The 23,830-nt window shown below is 34.5% G+C and overlaps 1 long non-coding RNA gene across 1 annotated transcript in view; it reads right to left on the bottom strand.

Moving 5' to 3' along the window:
* The window catches only part of LOC122796736, a 64,272-nt gene extending 42,218 nt beyond the window's left edge, over nt 1-22,054 (bottom strand). The window contains exons 1-2 of the long non-coding RNA XR_006364005.1: nt 22,003-22,054; nt 21,846-21,889 (exon numbers count right to left, since the gene is read on the bottom strand). This is a non-coding gene — a long non-coding RNA (uncharacterized LOC122796736). The remainder of the gene's footprint in view (nt 1-21,845; nt 21,890-22,002) is intronic.
* Between the last annotated feature and the right edge of the window lie 1,776 nt (nt 22,055-23,830).

The following is a 23,830-nucleotide window of genomic DNA, read 5'->3' on the forward strand; positions in this document are numbered from 1 at the left end:
AAATGGTGGAGCTGTTGTGATAATGAATAGATGTGACAATTTGCTTTTTTATGAATGATTTGTGCTATTTGTTTAATTTTCCAGCTGATGATTACATTTTGGAGCAGGGAAAATTTATGTGCTTATTTTTCCATAGTTCTACTATAGATGACACTCTTTACTTGTTTCCATCATATTGAAATTATAGACAAAGTGAATGGCCTTTGAAAACCAGAGTAGCTTATTAAACTAATACCATGGCCAATAATTAATTCTAATTTATAGTTATATCTATGATAAGCTGGTTTGCTAACCGACTTGGGAATCCAAGGAATATCCTGGATGGACACATTTCTATGAATTTTATGGTTGTTCTATATAAATGTCTCCATTTATTTATTTATTTATTTATTTATTTATTTATTTATTTATTTATTCATTCATTCATTCATTCATTCCCTTTGTCAACTTGGCAAGTAAACTGGCTCCAACAGCAATAAGGTTTTCAGCATAAATACTGAGAATATTCCTTTTCCAGACTTCAGATTCATTTATGTGGTCAGCAAGCTACAGTTGATGATCCCTTAACTTACTTCTATCTTTCTCATATTATAATCAACTGATCTGACCCATTTTTGTACTAATCATTTATGGTCTCTCATCACCAACTCAAAAATTGTATAGAAGACAATGTCAAATATTTAAATATCAGTATGTGTCATCCAAAAGCCTCAAAATATAGTTATATATTGATATTTTGTCCAAATTCTTCAAAAAGGATGCCTAAAGTGAGCATTCATTGGACTAAGTTGGAAAATCAAGTTTGCAGAATGGAATAGTACAGTAACTCAACAACTAAACCATCTTGTCAGCTCTAGAATCCTGTGGATTTTTGCTGTACAGAATCAGAGAATTTAAAAGGGTACCCCACTGCATAGCAGTTCTCCTGTTTAGGAAATGCATGTTTGCAAGTATTTGTTTTGCTAGGGATGCAATATAATTCATGAACCATAATCAAAGCATAACCATTTCTTGAACAACAAAAAAATGCTTATACATAAAGCATTGGAATACAAAAAAAATCAAACTATCATGCCAAGAGTAGTTACTCTAAGTGACTAAATAGCTCTTACTGTTGGCAAAGGTGGTGGTAGTGAGGAGCATATAAAATGAGTGAAGCAGCTCTGGCAAATTCATATGTTTTTGAATTCTTTGGTGTGTATTTGTATAAATGAGGGTACTTTTATTTCTCAGAATTAGAACAGGGAGATGACATAATTCAAAAATTATCTAAAATGATTTTGTTTACTTGACAAGAAAGAATTACAAAATCCATTTGATATCTAATTAACTATGAGCCAGTATTGCATTAATTAAGCCACAACTTCAAATTATTGCATTTTCATACATATAATCTCCATGACATATTCTGCTCATAAAACAAAATTTCCTTGAAATATTTTATTATAAAAGAAAAAAAATTGAAAATAATTATAGCAGTTTTAGGTGTCTCCTTTATTTCTTTTGTTAGTGTTATGCAAATGTGCATAACAGGATTATTTTGTCTGCTACATGGATGACTAGTTTCCTTTCTGTTTAACATTTGAAAGATTTCTGTAAGATTTCTGTTCTTCTTTCAGAAATGGTAAAAAAGCCCTGCAGTGGAAAAATTGTAATTTAATAGATAATTAAGTTTATTCATCCACTTATCCTAATACAAATATTGTGAAAGAGCGAATCACATTTAATTTCTTACTGTGTTGGTATATGGCACATTTTTGTGGCTGAATGAACATTCCAAATGATTTTGTACAAAACTGTAAACAGTATAAACTACGTGTGGCATGACATGTTTCCTTATAACAGGAGAAAATTGCATGAATTCTGAGGAAGGCATATTTTAATAGTATTAGTATTGTCTGGTGAGTTGCTTGTCTTATTTAAACATTGGTGGTCTGGGTGGTACTTATAATATTTCTCAGCATTTAATAACTTAAATTTTATCTCAGATGGAGCTCTTGAAAAAAGCATCTTTGTGTGAATTATTGTATTTTATATTATTTATAATAAGGTCCTCTGAAGCAATAGTTTGTGATATTTTGCTGCTGGATTATTTCTCTGGCTCAGGATTTATCCTCTTGAACTGTCAGTTTGCTGCTTGGTGACACTTGGTCAGATCATTCATTCCCCCATAAGATGGTCAAGGAAGGCTACTTTTCAGGCAGCCATCACAGCTTTTCTCAATGTACCTGTTTCCCAGTCCTTTCAATGGTTCCCTAAAGACATTCATATAACTACACATCTCTGGCTTCAGCTGTATTTTGCATTTCTTGACATGCTTCTCACTCCACATCCCAATAATTGCTTGCTACCACTTTGTGTACTGCTCTACACCTACCCTCCTGGGTTTCAGTACAGGCACTGGGATTCATTACATCCCTTCTCACAGGATGAGCAAGCCAACATCAGTAACACACTCCTGCCCTCCCTTCCAGTCCATCCACTGTTCAAGATGCTAGTTGAACTTGTGAAGTCAGAGTCATAACTATAGCTTTATCACTCGGTGTTATGGAGTAGTGCAGTCGACAACCTTTAACTGCAATGTCTTTCAGTAATTGAATTTCTAAGTCAGCTTCAGTGCATATCTGAAATATATGAGTTACTTTTTCTTCTCTAGTTACTCTGAAATATTTTTTTCTTTAGCAACTTCTCATGTATCTTAGTAAATATTCTCTACTCACTATATCTGCCGTATCTGGTCCCTCACTTCATCTGTATTTCATTTTTGTGTCAAACTTCCATAGATTAAGTACCGTTTTGTGCAATCATGGATGTGCCTTGCACAAATTATTTGGGAATATTTTTTGCAAGGGTTTTGTATCCACTTTTCTCATGGAATTCTCTATAAACACAATCATTAAATTTCCTGCAAATATAAAGTACTAAGAGAAATTGTTTTTCTCTATGAACATGTTTCTTAGGCGTGTCTGAGAAGGGTCTGGATCCAAAAGCAGCTGTTCATACAGCACAACATGCTTATTCACATCATAGTACTGATATACTAGAGCACATGTAACGAGTTTCTCAAGCATTTCAAAATTATTTTTATGTTTACAGACACATGTTGCTTCAGCAGATTTCCTAAAGGCACAATTACTTTAGAATTACTAAATACAAACTTCTTAAAAATGCCTCATCATTCCTAGAAATCCCTGTAATGGATAATGGATATTAGTCTTCTGGCTTTGTAATATGCACAATTGTTTGGATTATTTCTGTATTAAGTGCCAGTTCTACTAACCTTAGAATTTGACTTACAAATTTCAGACTTGTCACTTGCATTTCATATTTGCTCTTATTTAATTTGAAATTATATTGTATTAATCTATGAAGTAGCATTATCTGTCAGATTTGTAGGTTATTCCTGCATGACAAGTAAACAAAAGCAGATTAGCAAAATGGGTAGCAGATGGGGAACTCAGCAAAGTAGCATCCTAGCATAAGAATAATACATTTGATCAGTCAATGCCTTATGCATACCTTAATAGCAGGTGATGGTCCCTAGTAGTCTTAGGATATGTGGAGCAGAGTTTACTCTACAATACTGTAAATAATACATTTATTTATTTACAACTCCTTGCAGAGGATAATGTACTGCATGAAAAATTATGATACATACCTCAATTTTCTGCACAGAATAGAACACCACTACACCATTACATCCATTAGACTTATCAGCACTACCCTTCCCCCTCTAACATACTACTTTAATAGTGGATACTCACTGTTGCTCAATAACACCTCTGCCTATTCACAAATCCAATGTTTACTCTATATCACATCCACCGCAATCATGGATAGAATTGCAGGCATGCCCTTTTCACATATTTCCCCCTTTATCAACAGTGGACAGGTAAACATAGAGTTGTATCACTCTATGAAGCAAATGTAATGGTGAACTGAATTTGACAAAGTCTTATTTGCCTTGTGGTGTAATTGACATTCAGGGCTAGTTACTCAGACTTTATCGTTTTGTTAGGTGACCATACACCCCACTCCTATCAATCTCTTCTGTCAGACCTTAAACTAAGATATCTTTAATTATGCTGGCAGTACCAGCCAACCCTTCATTTACTTGTGCCATAACTCTTTAGAACACTTCTAATCCTGATGAAGTGCCAAACCAAACAGAAGTTTAAGGAGTCTGTGCATAATAGATTATTAAATATACACAGTTTAGAGATTGCTTTATCTAGCTTTATTTGACAAAATCCCTGACGTACATATAGTACAGAAAAAGTGTGTAGCATTTGTAATTCTTAATACCCCAATTCAGCTGCAAACAATGGGTAATGCTGTCTTTTAATCATTTTATTTACTTTATGCAAACCAACATTAATGCAAATCTTAAAAAAAAACCCACAAAACCAACCAAATTAAAAACTTTTAAACCAAAAACGAAAACAAAAACGGGAGCAGTAGAAGCCGGCTACAGTCAAAACTGCTTATAAAAACTGTTTATTTTAAGCGCTTTCGGCCGGGTAGATACCTGGCCTTCTTCAGACAAAACAGTTTAATAAAATGCAAGAGCTTCTTATATACACTTAATTAGACACAGCAGTTTAATTAATCAGCTCAGAAGTGGAAATTTAAAGTTACATTATCACTCCAAACCTCCAAGCTGAAACTAGATATCAACAAAACACTCGTTATAGCCTATTTGTTCAATAAAAATTAAACACACATTTAAACGCAATTAAAACATTCATATACATTCTAACCATTAAGTAAATTTCATTAAAACTTTGAATCAAACAAATATATATGTATATATTATCACCCACAGCCAATAGGTCCATTCTAATTTTATTATTAATATTAATATTAATATTATTAAGTCTCCTTACCAAGCTTATTAAAATATACCAGTTTGTCATTACAATTAAATATGACAATATTAGTATTATTAATGGCATATCTACACATCAGTTCTTTGCCTCAAGGTCGTAATCCAACCTAACATAGGAATTCTAATTATAATAATAAACCAGAGAATCAATATATACACTTAATAACAACCATAATATTATAGATTTATCCTATATTATGTAGAAAAATAACCTACTTTATATATTCAATATTTACTTATATAGGATCTTATTATTATAAATAAATATTCCTAATAAATACTTATGTGTATGTAAGTAAATTATGTAGATACTATTCACACATAAATATTAAATGATACCAGTGCTAAATTACCAAATAACAAAAATACATTAAAATAATATCTTAAATGTTGAACTTTAAATTAATTACTATCGATGTTCATCTTTTAAGTGATAATAATTTCAACATACACTTTATGGACATACTCTCATTCAAACCTGGAAAAATATGCACACTAGTTCTAATTTGCCACCATAGCTCATCAATTTCTAATTGCACTTGCCATGGTCCACCCCTAATGTCTAATGTCCTATGTTGTAATACTGCAAATTTAAAACTATGACCCGGGTGGTCTAATACATGCTTAGCAAGTGCATTATTCATATCTTTCTTAGCGATGGCATACATGTGCTCATAAATACGTTGTTTTAACTTTCTTTCAGTCTTACCTATGTAAAATGCATTACATTCACAGCACAATGCAACATATATTACTGCTGAGGTTTCACAGTTAAATCTCAAATTTATCTTGTATGTTTTATCATTAATATGCAGTTGGTTCGTCACCATTATATGCTTACATTGCGAAAAACTACCGCATTTAAACATACCTTTTACTTTTTTGTTGTTATAACATACATTATTTTTTATTTCCAAAATAGATTTTAGGTTCTTCCCTCTTCTATAAGTTATTTTTGGATTTAACCCGAACACTTTAAGCAGTATCTCATTACTTCTAGTGATAGTCCAATTTTTATTTAAAGCCTCTCTAATCGGGGCATAATCTAATGAATATGTACAAAGAAAATTTGTATAATGTACTGTATATTGGTCGACTGAACCCAACAGTGTGAAATTCACACCCCCGACTTGACGGCCTACATCCTCCATCACAGAACCAATATGTGCTGTTTCACACCTCAACAATAACGGAGCAAAAAACCAATTGGCTCTTTTCTGAATTACCTTCTTTTTAACACTCGTCAATAAGTGTACAGGATATCCTCTATTGAGGAACATAGTTTCCAATAATTTACATTCAGAATCAAAATCACAGTGGTCCGAAATCATACAGGTAGCCCTCACCATTTGCCCCTTAACCACTGCCCTTTTCTGAAGGTATGGGTGATTGCTTGAAAAATGAAGGAAAGTGTTAGAATATGTTGGTTTTCTATAAATATTACTTTTATATCTAGAATTAGCGCTATCCTTAATTAGTAAAATATCTAGGAAGCTAATGGACTCCTCCCCTAATGTATAGGTGAATTCTAAAAAAGTAGTGGTTTTCGAAATGTTTTTAATGAACTCAGGTATTTTAGAGACATCTCCTTTCCAAATACAGAACATATCATCCTGGTACCTAGTGTACCAGGAGACATTGTTCTTAAACAAAGGTTCATTATACAGTAAATTATGTTCCCAATATGCCATTACAGCATTAGCGAAACTTCCACCACATGGAGAGCCCATAGCTACCCCTGATTTTTGTAAGCAGATTTTTTCTTCAAATGTTATATAATTGTTGGTCAAAGTTATTTCCAACAATGTCTCAATTAAATTAATGGTGTTATTATCAACATTTTTCATGAGTAAAAATTCCCTAGTCCACTCTATTCCAATAGTATGAGGAATGACTGTGTATAAATCCTTTACATCTATTGTAAGGAAACAGATGTTAGACTGAAATTCAAGTTTACTAATATTCTGTAAAAAACTCCACGAATCCTTACATATTTGTGTTTCACTTTCAAGATGTGGTTTAAGAAAGCTATCTATATATTTGGCACACCCATAAGTGATTGAACCACGACCATCAACAATTGGTCTAAATGGTGGGTCTATCAAAGATTTGTGAATTTTAGGGGTGCCAAATAAGGCTGGAGTAATAGGTGCTAGCATTAAAAGATAATGGTACAAATTCATGTCGATAGCTCTTTCGAGAAATAAATCTTCTAACATATTTCAAATTTTTTTATAAGCTACATTAACTTCATTTAAAGAAACTCTAATATATACCTCACTATCTAGATGTTTGCACATTTTTGTCACATAAACATCACGGTCCATGAAGACCAGACCTCCCCCTTTGTCTGGCTTCATAACTCTAATATTGTACTCTTTTAATAGATAAATACAATCCTGCTCTAATATACTAAAGTTGTGTCTAGTGACTCGGTTTTGATAACCTTCTCTTATAGCTCTAAAATCAAATTCACACATTCTTTCAAAAGTGAGTAACTCAGGATGAATTGGAGGATTAAATAAACTTGAAACCTTAATGGAGCTAGGTGTATTCAAATTATTACCCATAATCAAATTCAGGTTAAGTTTACGGACAAATAATTTAAGGTCTATTAAAGTGTCAACAATGTCCATTCTTCTGGTAGGAACAAATGTCAACCCTTTCGATAAAAAATCAGCCATCTCCTGGTGAACGTCCAAAATGGTGTAATTAAAAATTTTAAAGTTGCCCTTTGAACTAGTATAAATTCTTGGGGCTAGGATGTCAATATTATCATATACTATTGCCTCCACTGTTATTTATTTATTTTTTTGTTCCTCCCTTGGGGGCGATTGTTGTTGTGTTGACGGTTGCTGGTTCGAGTGTTGTTGTTGGACTGAAAATCCTGTCGGTTAGATTCTTCAGTCCTATTGTCCCTATTACCAGAATTGTTATTATTGGGAATATTACCGCCCTTGACATTGTTGTACTGTTGACCTGCGTTATTCAACAGCTCACTCCTCCTAAGAGGCTGATTAACTCGTTCATCAGTTACAGAATTTCATTGAAATGAGGTACCTTCATCTCCATTTTCATCGTTCAAGTTTACGTTTGTATTCAACACAGTCATTTGCTCATATGACACATTAGGGGGGTTAGGGTATGCCTGTTTTTTAGCATAATCATTAACATCCCTGGCAATCTTTTTCTTTTTAGTGACTAGCAATTTATTTAGAGTTGTCTCAATGCTTGTATATATTCTACAATACTCATACTTATACCTAACGAAATCAACATGATTCTTAATGACATGTTCCAGCATTTCTAGATCTGTTTTGAGGCCACAAATGTCAGTATTGTAAAAGTTAATAAGGGCCTGCAGAAACTCTAATCCTTGCCGATCAAAAAGTTCAAGTAATTCATGATCAAACACTGATTCACTAACAAGCCCCGCTGGGTAGCGCCACTGCCTGAGCCCTTTTGGAATGATCTTTGTGTTTATGCATTCTTGTAGGTAGGAAACTTCAAGCTGTAGTTTCCTACATTTAAACAATTTCTTATTGAACTCATTAATTTTACTGAGCAAACTGTTGACTACTTACTCATCGCTTTCTTCAGTAGTGATAGTGTTATCATGCCCAGGGCAAAAAAAAATATTATTATTCACAGAAGCATTCATGGAAGGAATGTTACTTGCCATTAGCTGTACTAATAACGGCTGGTAGGAGACTTCGCCCATTAGTTGCATCTACTGATAATCCCGTAGCACTCTTTGCTACATTAGTATTGTCCAGTCTACTGTTCGTATTACTGACCTCTTCAATAGTCGAAACACCTGGCTGGTTCACAGGAACACTAGCCTCTTTTTCTTTAGCCATTAAAGCATTAACCTTCTGTGTTAGCGTGTCGACCCGCCCCAAAAGAACTTGAACCAGGGCAGTCAAATTACCAACAGCGTCCTCTTGTGTATTATGAACAGAATTATTTAAAATCATATCCTCTTGGGAAAACAAAGACTTCATCGCAGCTCCATTCCCGCTTGCCATAACATCAAACAAAACACAAAACCAACCAAATTAAAAACTGTAGCCGGCTTCTATTAAGGCAAATCTTGTCTTTTAGAATCATGACAACACCATTATGCTTCCTCTAATTGCTTCCAATTGCCACTTAAGCTTTCTACACACATGCGCACACACACACACACACACACACACACACACACACACACACACACACACACACACACACACACACACACATACACAATCTATTCAACCACATCCATGCCCCTGCAAACATGCACACACCTATCAGAATAAAAACACACAAAAGCATACATAAACAGCCATGGCACCATTGCATTTACTTAAACTGCGATTACTCCCAAAACAATGAATAGGGAATGAATGGGTGAATGCTGTAAAAAGATAGCATTCAATGCTTTGTCGTTGAGAAAAAAATAAGAAATTCAAAGTAATTACCTGAAAAGCACTGCTGAGTTATTCTGGAGCTGAGGCCATTTCTTTTTAAAAGCTGATGACTAATTAGCATTAGATAGAATCTTGGATTGCTATGTTAGTATGCAGCTTTCCCAGTAAGACCAAGATCCATGCTATGGTCACTGCTAGGGTATAACTGTGGCAGAAATACTTACTGTGATACAGAAACAATGAAAGTTAAGAGCTCTGATATACCTTTCTCAAGCCCTGGCTTTGTTTTTACATTTTCATATTTTAAAAAGTTTTCAAGAGTAAATTCTGCAGAAATTATGCAACAAAACCACTTTTCTTCTCATACGTTTTGTTTGCAACATGAATTAAACTGTACAATCTTTTCACAAATTTAGATTCTCAAGTTGGTCTCTTTTTTGTGAATTTTGGTTTCAATGCAATCTGACTCTGTTTCTCATTTTTGTCTTATTGTTTGATTCACATTTTATCATATTTGCATTCATTTTCTTAATTAATCATTTTTGCTGTGAATTAGTAATTCCATTTGCTTTCCATACATCCCCTGTGTTTGATAATGCCATTTCTGTTTGTCTTAAAAGTCTCCCCTTTGCTTCATCTTCTGTTATACCACAAATTATTTTGCATCTCACCTAAAAATATATTACTTCTTGTGTTGTCTTTAGCTCTAGTATACAGCTTAATAAGAATAAATCCAAAAAGAAAAAAAAATCAGACTCTTGAAATCTCAGGATAAATTTAATATACAGAAAGCTTTCTGGTAACAACCCTTCCTCAATATGTTCATACCATATAAAAACAATCCATTAAATACCATTTTTTAAAAAAACATCATAAGACACAGTCCAATCACAACAAGATATCAAATGAACATACCATAAGTTAAAGGTACTATATTAAAAAAATCTTATGTCTATAATAAAACAAATTCCTACAATCTCAACACATTTGTCTATATTTCAAAACAGGTTTAATACTGTTTGCATCATAATTCCTGGTTTGTGATCTTCTTGCAGATGAACACTCCAACTATATTCACTAACTTAAAGTTTATTATTTAGGTCACCACTCCTTACATTTTTATAAATCACATCTATCACTTTAAATTTAAATGAATGCTTCAAGCCATTGTCCGCTACATGTTTCACTAGAGCATTATTATGATCATTCCTCTGTATGGATTTGTTCTTTCAACTTTCTAGTTGACTTCCCTACTTACAAAGCCAAACATTTTATGCATGTGGGCAAATCTACTATATTTGCTGTAATACAATTAGTAGCACATTAAAATATATTATTTCCTGTGTGTAACTGGATGTATGAATGCATTACTACTTAATATTATTTTACAGAAAGAAAAATTGTAACATGGAAAAGTTCCAAATTTAGTCCTTATATTATGTTAATAGAGTATTTGAAATCTTTATAGCAAAGCTTTTTCTTCAGGCTATTGCAATTTTTAAAAGCAAAGCTTGTTTTTCCCAATATATTTCATGAGCTCAGGCATAGCCTCCAGAATACTCTAGTTATTTGATATAATTCTTTTAACCTCACTTCTTCTCTTATTATATGTTGTAACATACCTTACATTATTATTACGTCTATCCCTCTGCAACAAATTATTTTCTTGATCTATAACATGAGCAAAAAAAGGAGTAGCTCTGCTTTTTCTCTCATTTATCAATTCTTGCATATTTTCATGTAAAAGCTTCATATCATAACCCCTATTTCCAAACTCCTGTATCATATTCCCCATTTGTTCAATGCATTTATTAGCATCAGTATTAAGCCTGCTGGCATGTAAGAATTGACCTTGTACTATACCCTTAAATGTGTGCACTGCAATCATACTATCTTCATGCAAGTATCTATTTGTATGGACCTACTTTTTATAAATACTAGTACAAATGTTGCCTTTATTTTTCTCTATCTTCACATCAAGGAAACAATGCTCTGAAAAATTCAATTCAAATTTTAAAATATCAGTAGTAATGTCTAGGTACTCAACAAATTTAATAAATTCTCATTATTCTCCTTCCCACACTAGGAAGACATCATCCACAAAGCACTTAAAAAAAGAGACAGAGGGTTTTTGGCAAGTGCCACCAACCATGTTGTACAATTTAGTGGAGAGAATAGAGGCACAGAATCAAGAGCATTTAAGGGGAAAATCAAAAAGAAGAAGAGGCAGAGTAGAAAAGTGAAATTACAACAGTTTGCAAACCCACATTCAATCGGTGCATCAGAACCATTGAATAGACATGTGGTAATCAACCTTTCCAGTTTGCAACTATTGCCGATTATACACATTTTAACAAATGGCTTCAATTTATCCCCTTGAATACTGACTCAGTTGTCAAAGCTCTACCTGACCTGAGGTTATATGTGAGGAATCTTAATTTAAAACTTATTTTTAAAGATTCATCTTCCTCTGCTAATCAAGCTTTTAATTAAACTGGTACATTCATTCCTAATAGCCACCCAGTTATAACTGCATTTCAGAACGTATGTAAACAACAACTCCGCCAGCAATATAATCAAACCAATAAGAATAAGAATTATAACTTAACGCAACAAGAACATAATGCCTTAGTGAAACTTCAGGAGAATAATGATATTATTATAAAACTGGCAGAAAATGGTGGAGCTGTTGTGATAATGAATAGATGTGACAATTTGCTTTTTTATAAATGATTTCTTAAATGATATGAACACTTTTATGATTAGCCATGCTGATGTAAAAAGTATCATCATATCTAACATTAATATGCTAATTTATGAGTTACAGTTGAATGGTCACGTCCCTCTTGAGTTATTTAATTATTTTAATGTTCCTTGTCCTACCATTCCAGTACTTTATGGGTTTCCAAAAATTCATAACAGCTTCACCCAGTCATCACTGAGACCTATAGTCTCTGGAAGGGGCTGGACAATGGAGCCAATGTCTATATATTTACAATCAGTTTTAAGTAAATATCTTAATAACATGAAAAGTTATATACATGATATTTGGGACTTTCTAACAAAATTTATAAGAAAGGCATACCTCCAAGCATTCCAGTGAATTTTTGTTTGTGACCTTAGATATAAATTTGCTGTTTATGATAATTCCCAATGAATACAGTGTTAATGCTGTGTGTGACTTTTTGTGTGCCAATGGTGAGTTATCTGGAAGGGAGAGTGAGACCTTACGCAAGCTTCTTGAGATCATCTTAACTACTAATGCTTTTATTTTCATTGATTATATTTAATCATATATTATATTACCACCAGATATCTGGGGTAGTGATGGGAACATCCATTGTTAATGTATATGCTAATATTACCTTAAGCCAATGGGAAGAACAATATGTATATAACTGTCCAGGGTCTATATTACAACGTCAAACTAAAACAAGTTCAAACGTTGTAATAGCGAACCCTAAAGTCCGAAAGTGGAAAATAACGAAGGCACGGCACATCGACTTTCTTCCCAGGGAAAAAAAATCAGTGTGCCATTTTCGGGACTTTGCTATTTCCTCCACTGTGGTGTGATCTTGGAGTTGGTATATTTAAGTAGGGGGGTGTGGGGGGTACAGCCCCCCACATTGGAGAGGTAGGGCAAAGGTCCCCACTTTAGTTTAAGGTTAAGTTTTGTTTTTTTGTCACGGATCAGCAATTTTTTTTTCAATTTTGTTGGGTTTCGGACTTTAGGGTTTGATATTACAACGATCGAACTTTTCTAGGTTCAACATTGTGATATAGACCCAATTGTGCACTAATGTTTGTAACTAAAGTGTCTTTTTTAAGCACTTTGTGGATGATGTCTTGTTAGTATGGGAAGGAGAGCAATGAAAATGAATTACATTTGTTGAGTACCTAAGCACTACTACTGATTTTTTTTAAAATTTGAATTGAAATTTTCAGATCATGAGATTTGTTTCCTAGATGGGAAGATACAGAAAAATGAGGGCAACATTTGTATTAGTATTTTTAAAAAGTAGGTCCATACTAACAGATACTTACATGAAGATACTATGCATGCAGCACACACAATTAAGGGTATAGTGAAAGGTGAATTATTACCTGCCAGCAGGCTTAATGCTGATGCTAATAAATGCATCGAACAAATCAGGGATATGATACAGGAGTTTGCAAATGGGGTTATGATATGAAGCTTTACATGAAAATATGTAAGAAGTGACAAATGAGAGAAAAAGCAGTGCTACCTCCCTTTTTTCTGCTCATGTTATACATCAAGAAAATAATTTGTTGCAGAGGGATAGACATAATAATAATAATAATGTAAAGAGTGTTACAACATATAATAAGAGAAGAAATGAGGTTAAAAGAATTATATCAAGTAACTGGGTTATTTTGGAGGCTATGCCTGAGCTCATGAAATATATTGGAAAAAAAAAACAAGCTTTGCATTTCAAAATTGCAATAGTATAAAGAAAAAAGCTTTGCTATAAAGATATGAAATACTCTAATAACATACCAGTAAGTACTAAATTTGGAACTTTTCCACAGTACAGCTGTTCTTTCTGTCAAATAATAACTAGTAATGAATTCATACATCCAGTTACACATACAAAATACATATTTAAATGTGCCATTATTTGTGATACAGTAAACATAGTAGATTTGGCCACATGTATAAAATGTTTGGCTTTCTATGTTGGAAAGTTAACTAGGAATATGAAAGAATGAATCGCTGAACATCATTCGGACATACGGAGGAATAATAGTAATAATGATCTAGTGAACCACAGCGTCTCATCTTCAGATTTCTCCAACCTAACTCATTCTCACTGCTGGCTACCAAACTTTATACTAAACACACACTACAACCTTAGATGCTTCTCCTAAGGAACCCCCACTCCGAGTCCCACAAAGCAGGCTATGCTGCACCAATCACTCTTTTTCCATCCTTTCTCTTAAAGTATATGAATTTCTCCTCAACCACCTACAGTACCTACAATCCCCCTTCTCCACCTTCAGAGCTGAAGTTAAAAATTCCTCCACACCAAATCAAACTATACTTCCTGCACAGCAAGACACATCAGATAAGGGGCTCCCTACCTCTAGCATTACTATCTTCAACTACTAACACTTCCTAACTGCCTCACCATCCCCTGCCTCACTCTCATTACCCCACAGTGTTTCCACCATCATGTAAACCTGAAATATAATCAATTGAACTGTAAAACTGGCCTTTTTGTCATAATTACTATATTTATTAATTGTTACTGTATAGTTTTTGTTATATATTGTTACCTTCTGTTCTGTTTTTGATATTTATGGCTTACTGCCTCTCTGTTCTTTTTTTTTTTTTTTTTTTCCTGTTTTCTGTGAATTATTTTACCTGAACAGTACCCTGGGATCAGTGTATCACTGCAGTAATCAAATATAAAATAAAAATAAAACAAAACAAAATGTCTTCAGTTCTGATAGATAATTCCTCAGTTCATATACCATATCACACTGGAAGGGTGGTATTCATAAGCACTGTGTACTAATGGTAGGATACATGTTAGAAACAAGTACCAGAGTTCTACACAATTCATATACCTACAGAAGCAGTGTAGTATGTACCACTGGGTCATCATTTACTTGGAGTTGTGCAGAGGTTGGGTGCATATTAAAATTAGGACAAGCAGCCTTGGGCATGATTTGCAATGTATTGTTCAGTCACATGCATTGCAACATCACAGCCAGTATTTGAGGGAGCCCAACTGGAGACTATAAAAATAAGGCTCCAGTCATTCAGCAGAGTTGATGTATGATCATTACAACATGAATGAACAACAGCATCATCATTATCACTGAAGTAAATGTAAGAAATAGGACAAATTATCAATAGAAAATCTGCTGCTGACTGCAATAGTGTACCATCAGACCAATCACTGTAATGCATTATCTTCTACCCCCCCCCCCGCCCCCAACAACACTGTATTGACACAACTGTATCCACAATGAAAAGTAACACATCACCAGAATACCACATTTTAATAAATGTAAATAAACCTTCCTCCATTGATAGGGGCAATAAGTATATTTTGCCAACCATCAAGCATCTCCTATAGGATACGACCCCATTTGTTACCCTATATCAGATATCCACAGCATAGAGGTAAGAACTATCTAAAGGAGGACATTATTCAAGCAGACATGGGGGTGCTTTGTGCCACCACTGCACCCCAGACATTTACTTGCTTGCAGGAGAAGTGGACATTCTTCACCATGGCTAGATTGGTGGGATTGCCCTTCTCTGACCAGATATCATATGCAGCAGTACCAGTCTGCTAAAACAATGACTACAGCACCCACCAATTAGACAGCTAAATCGGGCCTATTGCCAATAACTACTTTTAACCATAGCTGGAAGGATTATTTTCAATCATTGCTTACGCATCAGGTAATGGGTGCTTACAGTGATGGAAATATTACATAATCACAAACACTGTAGCTCAACGCAGTTATTGGCAAGATCTAAGAATAGTTGCATTTAAAATAGAAAAATAGCAAAATTTAGTGAATGGAATATTTGATCATGTTAAGATGAAAAGAGAGACTTTCTGCATCTCTGTTTTAAAAAATGGTTTATAATAAGACTGGAGGTAATAACAGTAATGAAATATATAGTCTAGCCAGTCCCATACAGTATAGATGCACTGCCTATCAAAAATGTGGTAACAGGAAATTGGAAAACACTGGAGGGAATCCTGATTTACAAAGACTGCTTGGTAATAAACCATTATTTATTGACAAAAAGAGAAATCATTTTAACTATTTATTAGAAAATGGTTATTTTGTGAACAAAGAAAATAATGATGATATTTCAGGCATGATTGCTTGTGGATTTTGTAAAGCCTATAGATATAGTATTTAATTATTTAACATTTATTTACCAAGAAAGACCAACTGGGTCAGGAATCCATTTTCAGTGGAGGCCTGGGGAGAAAAGCTACAAATAATTCATGAAAGTTAAGACAATTTACATAAAAAAGATAAAAACAGGTATTAAAGCACACATTAATAATAACTGAATGTTAAATAAGCACAGAGAGGTAGATACAATAATAAATACAAAATAAGCACAGAGAGGTAGATACTTTTTTATACATCAGGTATGAGTAAAGTAAAGAGTGAGGATCAGAACATTAGATGTAAGTAAATGCTTAGAAGGATGGAAAATTTAAGGGTGTAGAAATATGGAAAGTCTGTTAGTCCAATATGCTAGTGGTTCATAGATGAAATTCCTGTTTTAGGGTTAGAAAGGAAAGCCCCTAGAGAGTGAATATAGTACACCTGTTAGGGAAATAGCAGAGGCAGGTCTGATGCTATAGAAAATGTTTTTTTTTTGGATCATGTTTGCAGTTGTTAAATGTGTCAGTGGCAGTAATGTCTGTTGGCAGAGAGTTCCAGAGCTTGGCAGTAACATGTGAGTATTGTCCACCTCTTTTGTTTGGAATGTAGACTGTTAGGAGTTGTTTGTTTTCAGAGCAGAGGGGTCTTGTAGGTATATGGTTTTAGAACAGATTTGAGGGCTGGGCAGCTATCAGGTGTATATATCATTTTATGTGCAGAAGACAACTGTACTAGGCTTAGGTGTTGTGTGAGTTTGAGCCAATTTAGTTCTTTCAGAGCTAGGCAGTGGTGGGAATGGTAGTGGTAACCTGTGGCAAATTTGGCAGTTTTATGATAGCAGGATTGGAGCCTGTTTTTAAGAGAAGATTGTAAATTGGTGTATAAGGGGACTGCATATAAGAGCGAAAGAAGCAAATAGATGTTGGTGAGTGTTTTTCTGGTCGAGCTATCCAAGAAAGTTTTTTGTCTGCAGAGTGTTCCTGCTTTGATACATGGTTTTTAATGGTATTGCAGATGTGATATTCAAAAGTTAGTATGTTATCTATGGTTACACCTAGAAGCTTAGCTATGGGAACTGTTTTAATTTCTGTGTTATCCTGTGAGAATATTTTAAAGTTAGACGAGACTGGTTTTGTTGAGAAAAGCAGGAGTTTTGTTTTTTTAGGATTTAAAAGTAGCTGGGCTTCTCTCAGTCATGTCTCTATTGAGTTGAAGGTGCATCGATGCTCACTGTAGTAGAATGGCTGTCATATGAAAAATACCTATCTGACTGCAGTTGTGTGCTCTGACTGCAGTTAAGTGTTCTGATGTGAAGTCCCTGTACTGATGAATATTACCAATTCAAACCTAACTCGTCTTCCATGCTGCAAGGTCAACCACTACCTCAGTTCATATTAAATATGCAGTGATATTTAATTTCATCTGACCCAACAAATGGAGGATGTATCTTATATGTACTCTACACAATAATTTGAAATGTCTTCACAACATTCAGTTTTTACATGAAGAAAGTCATAATGACTCCTGTATAAAATATAATGCTTGTAGTAACACATGCAACTATGTCAATGGGTGAGTGTAACATCCATGTAATGTTTTCCCCAAATCAAAATGTCCTTGTCTTCTGATTACAGCATATATAGTACTCAAACTGTCAGAATGTGAGTCATCTGAGTGTCTGATATTTCTTTAAACAATCAGAACATCAGCACAATGTATTAGTAAGCCATTATAATAATGTACTAAGGTAGGATGCCTGTCCATGCTGAGAACCGTCCCTATATACCTTAGAATGATCCCAATTTATTGAGAAATAGGGTTTGAGCTGATACAAGAATAATCAAGTGCATTATAGCCTATTTTCATACAATTTTAATAGCTTTTTATTTATTTATTTATTTACATTTGTTTACCGGGAAAGTCCGACTGGATACATGTCCATTTTCAGCGGAGGCCCGGGGAAAAAAGTTCCACAGTACAATAGAATGCAGTACATGAGAGAACAAAATATAGAACATACAATTGATTTTAATACATAATAGGTTAGAACTTAACAGTTTTAGTTAGTACAGTAGACAGTCATTGAGGCACATACTAACATAGTAAAAACATTGAGGTACATAGTCAAAAACTAAAAAAAATATATATTTTTTTTTATCAGTATCTGGGTTTACAAGCTTTTTAGGGCAAATCTGTTTATACTTATCTGAACATGTGACGCAATTAGAGTTAACCTGGAGTCTACCCTCCAATAAAGTTTCTGCACGAGGTTGCGGCTTATAAAATAATAAATGTAAAAAAATGAAACGCGTTGAACCGGTGAAATAGTAGTTTAATTATAACTACCCCGCACACCAAAAAGCAATTGACAATCCTGCTGCCCGAATATCAAATTGGTCAGTTTAAATGAGCACAAAATTAAAATAAGCAAAAGAAGATAGACACGTTGAACGAACAAACGCGCTGCTAATAACCCACCACCTCAGGAGCCAGCAGCGTACGGAACAAAAGCTTCAATAAAATAAAGTTTCCGCACGTAGCGATAAAATATAAATAAAAAAACCCTAAACTTTCCTTAATTTGATAGTTTAGAATTAAACTACTATTTCAGCAGTTCACCAGTTGCTGGCGTTTTTCTTTGGCATTTACTTATTTTATAGCCGTGCAACTCCTTACGTGCAGGAAACTTTATTTGGTTCACTTCCTGCTGGGGAATCTTTGTTCAACCGTCGTATCTTTTCTGGTGGCTTATTTTGTCAATGCTCACTTTGCAACTTAATTTGATATTCGAGTTGCAGGATTTGTTGTGGAGCTTTTATGGTGCGTGGGTAGTTTATAATTAAACTACTATTTCAGCAGTTCACCAGTTGCTGGCGTTTTTCTTTGGCATTTACTTATTTTATAGCCGTGCAACTCCTTACGTGCAGGAAACTTTATTGGAGGGTTCACGTTGGTTCACTTCCTGCTGGGGGAATTTGTTCAACTTTCTGGTGGCTTATTTTGTCAATGCTCACTTTGCAACTTAATTTGATATTCGAGTTGCAGGATTTGTTACAAGCTTTTTTTATGGTGCGTGGGTAGTTTATAATTAAACTACTATTTCAGCAGTTCACCAGTTGCTGGCGTTTTTCTTTGGCATTAACCTGGAGTGTAACATAAGCATAGCCATTTAGTTAAGTAGTGGGTTTTAAGGAGGTTTTTGAAATGATTGAGAGGTGCTAGAAGTTATATGGATTGGTAGTGTGTTCCAGGTTTTGGCAATGGTGCTGGCAAAGAGTGATTTACCAGCATTGTTTTTATGTTGGATGACAGTTATCAGGTTCTGGCTGTTAGATTGTAGGGCTCTAGTGGGAATGTGGGGCTTTATTAAATGCTGAAGTGCTGGGGTTAACTCTGGGAGGTAGTGGAGCTTGTGAGCGATAGAGAGTTGATTGAGCATGAGTATATGAGGCAACTCAAGCCATTTAAGCTGTTTTAGGGATAGACAGTGTTGGGACCTGTAAGAAGCATCAGATGCAAACTTGGCAATCTTATAGCAAGATTCCATTTTATTCAGTTCGGTCTGGCGTAGATTAATCAAGATGGGAGAGGCAGAGAGGAGGGTGGATAGGAGATGAGTCCTAGCGATGGTGACTTTGGTATGTTTAGTCATAAACTGTTTGTTCCTGTAGAGGAGGCCTAGCTTTTTATTAACTTTCTTGATGGTTAGTGCTATGTGGATGTTGAATTTCAGGTTATTGTCTGTCGCTATGCCTAGCAGTTTGGCATATGTGGTTGGACTAATTTGAATGTTTTCTTTGGAGTTGATGATGAAGTTGTTGCTCAGGGGAGGAGGTCTACCTGGGCCAAAGAGAATTAGTGTGTTTTTTGGGGGGTTTAGAAGAAGTTTGATGTTAGTGAACCAGGTTTAAGCTAGGGTGAAGGTGTTTTTGGTTAGGGTTTGTAGTTCACTTAGGGTAGGGGTGGAACATATAAGGGTGGTGTTGTCAGCATATTTTACTACTGAGGCAGTTGACAAGGATGAGGATATCTGGTTAGTAAATAGGGAAAACAACAGAGGGCTGAGGATAGACTCTTGAGGGACTCCTATAGTTACTGGTAGCAGGTGGGACAATTGGTCTTGCCATAAGACAGCTTGCCGTCGATCTGACAAATAGCTGTTAAACCATGATACAAAGGAGGGACTTCTATTTAGGGTAGATAGAGTTGCAAGAAGCATGCTGTGGTTAACCATGTCAAAGGCGTTTGATAAGTCTAAGAATATGGAAGAAGTAAATAGAACCTTGTTTCAGTGGTGGTTAACTTGTGTTGGTAAATGATAATAATGCTGTTGTGGTGCTGTGGGAAGGTCTAAAGCCATGCTGAGATATGGAGAGTAGCTTGTTATTCTGGAGATATTGCATAAGTTGAGTATGAACTACTCTTTCTAATATTTTTGATAATGGTGGTAAGATAGCTATAGGGCGATAGTTGGTAAGTTCTAAGGAGTTACCTCCTTTGTGCAGTGGGATGATATGGGAGGTTTTCCAAAAGGCTGGTACTTTGCATTATGACAGAGATCTATTAATGAGAATGGAGAGTGGATAGGCTATAGCTTCAGATGATATTTGAAGGAAGTCTGCTGGTAGATTATCAGCTGCTACAGTGGTTGGTTTAAGTTTCTTAAGGAGTTTAGAAATTAGCTTAAATATATGTTTGCTGTATATCTGATTATGTAAGGCATAACTAACTAGGTTCTAACATGGTAGATATGTACAACAGGGATTGTATGGAATAGAACTCCACCAACACAGCTGTCACTATGACAACAACAATCACTACATTCAGGACCATAATTGAAGGAGGAACACTGGCTTACTGATACTTGAAAGCAAAGGCCTCATAGGGTAGGCTAGGAAGGGCTTCAAGTGTTTTTGATTCTTAATGGTTTCCCCAGAGAATACTTCTTTGTTGTTATAAGGACTGTAGATTCCTCAACCCCATGTGCTGTATTTTCATAGCTAAGTACTAAGCAAGCTGCCCTTGCAGGCCATTTTGAGCCTAACCAATCCATCTTCAAAGGTTAGAATTAAACCCTGTGCCTTGTGCCTGTAAGTTAAATGCCTCAATCATTATCCTAACCCACAATCCCTAATACCCATTTGTTAACCAGGTAGGCATACTGGACACACAATTCCCTTTCAGGGATGATCCAGGAGTAATGTCTGATTTAGTGACTTGTTCATAGTTGCATAGCAGGCAAATGAGGGTTGAGGAAATCGGCCTCTGTAGGACAGGAACTACAGATCATAGGCTTAATCAACTGCACCCAAATGCCAACAGGTCAGCTGTACTGAGGCAGTGGCTTAGGACAAGCCTGATTATAGCTGTTGAGCAGTGGTGGTGATGGAAGTATGGCTGGAGCTGGAAGCTGCCCCTTTTTGAGGTTGAAATAAATAACTCAGTATGTACAGAAAATCAGGTAAACTGGTAAACAAGGTTAAAAAGACAATATCTACCCATACACCTAATTCTAGCTCATGAATACATTACATGTGTAAAACAATATACAATTTCAGTTTAGAAATGAATTTCATCTTTTATTTTCTGCAGCTATTATATTATTTGTTGTATATATCATGCTAATGCAGGTGTTTGGAGTTTTAACTTACCAAATCCATTTTTATATCTCCTTCAAAAAGATCCAGTCCTAATTCTAAATAAAAATGAAAGAAATAATTAGAACCCCATTTTACATAGCATTCTAGAAAACTAATACATTTCTGATATCAAAAAAGTAAAAAAAAAATAATGCAGAAAAGTTCATACCTTTATTAATATCAAAAATATCTCCATGTTTTCCATCATGCACATCTTTTACTAAAAAGAAAGAGTAAATATTTTAAGGATCTAGGACAATTTAATAAAAGTCATCCCTGGGAGTAAATTCCCATTGGATATTATTGACTAAAATGAAGATCTCTAAAATACATCTGTAACTTATGGTATTCACAAATATAGATAGATAGATAGATAGATAGATAGACAGATAGATAATGTTTTTTTCTTTGTGGACAACAGTCTCATAATCTTCACATGAAAGGCTGCAACCCTCCACTCCCAACAGCTTCCACTCCTACTAAAGCTAAAAAGCATTTCTAGATTACAGCATTTTTACGGGGAAATTACTTTGCTTCTGGCTTTAATAAACTTGTCATTTCCACACATTTTGTTGTGAGCTTTTGAACACTATCTTTAAAGAAGCTGGTTACATAAAATGGCATTTCCCCACTTTTTCAAGTTAGAATCCCCACTTTTTCAAGTTAGCAATATTGGACTTGTTTGGAAATGATTATAATAATCAATTGGAAAGCCAAGTGTTTGTTTTCTTTTAATTTTTATTTATTATATTTTCCTTGGGGTTCATAAAGACCATTTTTTTTTCATTGATGATAATCCAGAAAGGGGGAGATGAGATAATTTATAAAGATTCTGCTATATATAAAATGAATATTGAGAACTATGCTATGCCACCTACATACTAATCCTAATGTGGGATTTTCTGACTGTTTCCCCACAAATGTACTTCCAAAACGATCAGCTTTAAGCAAAATGATCATCTGTGAATGGCTTTCATTTTCATATTGTACATGTTAATTATGCTTAGTTATAGTAAAACTGTTAATTTTCCAGTGACTTTATCTTAATCCAATATTTTCCACATCATGTTTCAGCATTTATATTTGTTCCAATTTCTTTGTCAAAAATATGATTTGCAAGTTCCTGTCCCTCTGATAGTGTTCATAATTTTATTTCTCTCTTTTTGAATTAGTATGGACTTCTAGGTATAATTTGTAGATGAAAGATTAACATTGTTAAATTGTCTAGCTAAAACTCACAAAATGCAGTACTCTTGTCTACAACTGCAAAGATAAAACTAGGAAAAAACTCTAAAACTTGCTTGTTGAAATCATGAGCAGTTTTAAATAATGAAATGTTGAGCACTTCTGTCCCTCTACTTTTGTTGAGACTTAAGATCATTATAATTATTAGTCTGTTTATACAACTATTCAAAACATGATGCTTTTGAGCCAATAATCTAAACATTAATAATGCAAGTAGTGTTTTCCCTATTAATTAAAATATTTATTATAAAGAAATATTGTAATAAACTGGACAAATGTTGACTGATATTCTGATATTTTGCTTTTTGCCACAGTTCTCAGTCTTAACGTCTTTTTATCTTTCCCTGTTCATTAATGGTGGTGATGGGATAACTTCCATCTAACCTAGATTTTTTGAGCACCAGGATGATATGAAAGTCCCACACCACCTTACATTTATAAATAAATTTTTATAACAGGTTAGTGCAGAATATTAAACTTCTATTCAGTAACAAAGCTTTATTTATATCATCACCATCATTATCATCTTCACTGACCACCTTTATTTCATTTTATATGGGTTGGGATAATGTCTTAACTCTCACAATCTTTCCTGATTCAGTGCCACTCTCCCACATTCTTCAGCAGTCATGCCTGACTGTTGGAGGTCCCCTCACACATAATCCTGGACTTTCTAGGATTATGTCCATAATTCTGGACTATCTCACTCATATTCCCAACTGACATCCTCTTCATTGCAAAACAGTGGATAT

Source organism: Protopterus annectens, chromosome 3.part0 (genome assembly GCF_019279795.1).
Source record: "Protopterus annectens isolate FY-2018-M chromosome 3.part0, PAN1.0, whole genome shotgun sequence".
In the NCBI taxonomy this organism is placed as follows: domain Eukaryota; kingdom Metazoa; phylum Chordata; order Ceratodontiformes; family Protopteridae; genus Protopterus; species Protopterus annectens.